This window comes from Poecilia formosa, unplaced genomic scaffold (genome assembly GCF_000485575.1).
Source record: "Poecilia formosa unplaced genomic scaffold, Poecilia_formosa-5.1.2 Scaffold258, whole genome shotgun sequence".
NCBI lineage: Eukaryota > Metazoa > Chordata > Actinopteri > Cyprinodontiformes > Poeciliidae > Poecilia > Poecilia formosa.
Window position 1 is genome coordinate 361,081 of NW_006800197.1, and position 5,005 is coordinate 366,085.

Genomic DNA, 5,005 nt, shown 5'->3' on the forward strand with positions numbered 1-5,005 from the left:
TTTTTAGCTTTTATTTAGGGGTATCATAGTAAAAGCAGGGCCAGCTCATATATTCACTTCAGTCTTGCAATACTTTTTGTTGTTCTGTCACAGAAAATCCAGGTAAGAAATCCAAATATTAAGTTTTCAGATTTGAAAATGTGAATTTTTTTTTTCAAAGTCAAATCCAGTTGTCTTGTAAAGCACATTTCAGTGAAACCCTTTTGAACTGCCTTGCTGCTGAAATGTGCTGTACAAATAAACTTGATTGATTAACCTACATCTGCCGGTACAGACCGCCTAAAAGTCCGCATGCAGCCACCAGACACTGGCCGTCAGCTTTGAAAATGTGAAAGGGTTTGAGGGACATGAATGTGTTAGAAATACTCTAAATGTCTATTTATTCTTAGAGGCAAGCAGGTCAGCAGCCGCAAGAATCTGCTAATATCATTTTAAAAGTTTTAGTTTTCCATTCAGAGCTTCTTTTTCTTGTAATCAGAACATTTTATCAGTTCTGTAATATTCTGATGATAATTACATCAGAATATTACAGAGGAGGGGACAAATACACTGTATTTTATTCTTTATGTTTAATTTTTATATATTCATTGTGATCTTTAAATGTTGTCAGCAGACGTGCTGCTTTACCATTTACATTTGTTTTGTTCATCAGGACATTCTGAGCGAATTAACCATTGCTAAATGGACACATTTGGGTCAGTCAAAGTAATCAATGCCAGAGGTCATCCGTGCTGACAAGTGGCTCGGTTATCCACTGACACACACTGATTGCAAAGAGGTCAATGCTGGGGTCGGGAAGTGCGTGCGTATGTCAGCATAGGAGGTAAATTGATTGCTCTCCTTGATCCATGTGTTTGTTTGCGTCAGTATCGAGTTTGTGTGTTTGTGTTTTGAACATCCTGTTACGGAGGAAATAGAAACCTTGCAGAATGGCAAGTGATCACAGGAATCGCAATGACCTCATTTACTCTACATGCTGGCAACATCTGTCGTGAACATGAACACGACTGGTTTCCAGAAGTGCTTTCCATCTGCAAAGGCTCTGATGGTGGATGGCTACCCAGGCAGGGCTTTCTGCATAAGCTTTGAAATGAAAGCTGTTCTTTAGAGATGAGCAAAAAAACAGTCGTTGACAGGGGAATAACAAAAGATTTAGAAAATGATCAAAAGTTATGGTTTATTTCAGTAATGAAAATCAAAAAGTGAAGCTTATTAAGTGAAACTTAAATTAAAAAATGTATATATAATCATGTTAGAATTCCTCAGTGCAATCTACTGATTTTCCTTAGAAACTTTTTAATTTGTTTTGAGTAATTAATTTAGCAGATAAGATCAATTGTATGTGTGATTGAATTGAAATTAAGAATTTATTTTTAAAATGCCTTCAGACGTTTGTTATGAATTGGTGCTATATAAATAAACTGAACTGAATTGAGTTAGCACAAATGAAAGAGTGCTGAAAAATTCAAGTAAAATGAATGAACAATTAAAACTCCAGAACATATCTATTAATATTTTCTGTAAAATGTAAGAAAGAAAATCCAGATTTGTGATGAGGAATAAATTGGGACAACACTCGTATTCTCTCTCAGACAAAAGCAAATGCATCTTACATTTGTGAATCCCACCAGATTTGGGCTGCACAACATTAGACAATCTTTCGATGTTGATAATATTGGTAAATATTGTGATGATTATACATTTGTATAATTTTGATCAAAGTGGGGGAGGGGGTGTCCGGTGTTTGGATTCAGGTGGGTACAGATACACTCCATTTTGGGCTTCTATAACAATTAGCAACATGTAGTTTTCAGTGATGTTGTTATTAAATGTAAATGTTGTTTGTCACTGTGGTTTCTCGGATCTTTGTTATTTTTGTCTCTTTCTGCAGTAGACTGATAGGGTGCTATTTTGCATTCCCATCATCCTTCTTTCTCTCCTCAACTATTATCTCATTCTTTGCCTTTAAACTTTTTGCACCACCTCTTTCCTTTCATTTTTGTTTCTCTTTTTCCCATGCTTTTTTGTCTCCATGTCCATTTGAAAAAACTAATCTATTTTTCATATGTAAATCAAGTGAAGTGACCATCTTAGAACATTTCAGTACATTTCAATACATGTAGCTATAGTTACTCCCCATCTCTGCTCAGCAGTCACCCAGCTTGCTTCGAGGAAAAATGCTGAGTTTTCTTTTCCTAATACATCCAAAGTTGACCAGTGAAAAAGAACGTAAATGTTCACGCCAAAACAGAGTACTGCAACATGAGCTGTGCTCACGTCATGTTTCTCATGTAACATTGAAAATGTTCAAAATTCAAAACGTCTCAAATTCAAATTCTCAAATTCAAATTTGTTCAAAATTCTCAAAACGCAATCTCCACACAAACACATTCATTCACAACACCGCCCCGTATCATTAAACCACCACCAGACAGCCTGAACCACTGACACAAGCAGGACAGATGCACAGAATTAGTTTGTTTGCTCCAAATTGACTGACTCTACCACCTAAATGTTACAGCTCATATCAAGGCTCATCAGACCAGATGATGTTTTTCTAATCTATTATTTTCTTACATTGTTGAGTGTGTGAGAATTGCAACTCTCAGTTTCCTGTTGTTAACTGACAGAAATGGCAGCTGGTGTGATCTGCTGCTGCTGTACACCATCTGCTTCAAGGTTTGGCATGTTGGTCATTCAGAAATGATATTCCACATTCCTTAGTTGTAATGAGCAGCTATTTAAGCTACTGTTGCTTCTGTATCGTCTGAATCCAGTCTGCCTTTTCTCTGCTGACCTCTAACAGCAGCAAGGCACTTCTGTCCCCTCAGCTGCTGCTTCCTGAATGTTTTCCTATATACCAGTGAGATAAATGTCTGCAACAACACAAAGAACCAAAAACCCCAGGTTGATCAACAGTTTCTAAAATTCTCAAGCCAGCATATCTGAGCGGTATTCAAAGTCTTTTAAATCTCACTTGTTCTCCATTCTGATGCTCAGTTTTAGTTTCAGTTCATCATCTTCACCATGGCCATCAGTATCTCCCACCAGCTTCCTCAACTTTGCAAAGACGAACAGCTGTAGATGGTGGATGGATGGATTTTGAAAAGCAAAACTTGTCATGCCTGAGACTTAACTCTACATTCACATTGTCTCAAATGTTTTCTACTGAAGAGTTCAGTTAAGCTGCACATAAATGAGTAAGTGTCAATGTAAATGACCTAAACCGCGAGCACCACATTTTTATCTCAATTCAATCCAACTCTAAATTGATTGAACCTTACTTGGCCTATCAGCAGGACAAACAGAGTTTGGTTGTGCTACCATCTGGTGGGCATGTGTGGAATTGCAGCCTTTAGATAATTAAGACTGCAAATAAATAAGCCTTTTAATGTAAAAAATATATATATTTTTTTATAAAATCAGTATAATACACATACTTATGAGTTTCAAACAATGAAAAGGGGATTATTGAAATATATTCTAAATTTAAGTGAGATGAAAATATTTACTGTATGTGGATGTGAAAGCTTAGAGAAACTTTTATCTTTTCAGGGTTGATGCCCATATAGCTAAAATATTTTTAAGAGCATCCTTAGGTGTGTATTCTTTTCAGTGTTTTGTGAAATGATTAAAGTCTGGTTTAGTTGGTTCTGTGTTTCTGTACATTTGCTGTTCATTAGCTGATTTTTTTATTAGGTATCACTATTTGATTTTAATGACCTTACCAATATTCCTCTTAGCATATCTGGCATTACCATGTTTTTGTCCAACAGTCTACTGGATCACTGCCTTGTCCTCTCATCTTATCCAGTTTTCTTACTGTTTCTATTAAATACTGTCCCAGACTGCTGAAACTAAGACTGTTCCTCCTCTTTCTCTGTTTCCTAATTATCTTTCTCATTTACTATTCATTATGATAGATCAAGAAAAGGAAAAAAAAAAATCACTGTACACTTCAAAAGTCTTCAAACACTAACACTTCAAAAGTCCATCAGAGTATGTAGGTGGTGAAAAGTTACCTAATAGAGGCAGCTGGTCCCTCTAGTGGTCACTAAAACAAAATACAACTAAGATGTGTTAATTCTTTTACTTCCATTGTGATGCTACCATATTTTCCTCAGGGATGATTGAATCCCTACATGAATTTCGGTCTTGGTTACAGCAGGAAACATTTTAAATGTGGTGCTACATTCTTGAGGTGTGTTATGTTCTACAAATACAGACTGATCACAGTGAGGTTTGACTCGATCCGGCAATCTCTTTCTTCTTCCAAATATCTAGAGTGAGTCTGAGAACAATAGAAAACAAGGATAAACAAATGATGCACATCAATATCATCCTGCTGTCCCTGCTCTTACAACAGTAGAAATTATCATAGCCTTTGATTTCTCTGTATTTGTAACCAGGTTAATCCTAGTCAAACAGGACTGAACAGCATCACTAGTACAACAAATGAACTGTGAGGAGTGAATTTCAGAACTAGGACCCATCCTATAAACAAGTCTTAGAGTAAGACTTGTTTCTGAGTCCTAGGCTCTCAGAGCTCCAAGTGACTATTACCAAACCAGTGGACCAGTCAGTCACCGTCATCACAATCATCACCGTCTGAGATCAGACCAGCATCACAAGTCACTGTGCAGAGAGAGAAACAGGCTAAGAACATACCCCTGGGGGACACCTTTCCTAATGGTTGTATGCTTCTCAATAAATCTTGAACTCTTGTCTCTGCACAGATGTATGAAAGAAAAAGGTTGTTTAACAAAATACAGGATTTTTTTTACCAATGAAAAATATGTTTCAGCCCTAGGTGGCAGCCCTCTCCTTGGGCTGCCACCTTATCGTGGTGGAGGGGTTTGAGTGTCCCAATGATCCTAGGAGCTATGCTCTGGGGCTTTATGCCCCTGGTAGGGTCACCCAAGGCAGACAGGTCCTAGGTGAGGAATCAAAGTGCAGCCTGAAGACGCCTTATGATGGAAAACAACTTTGGATCTGGCTTTCCCTC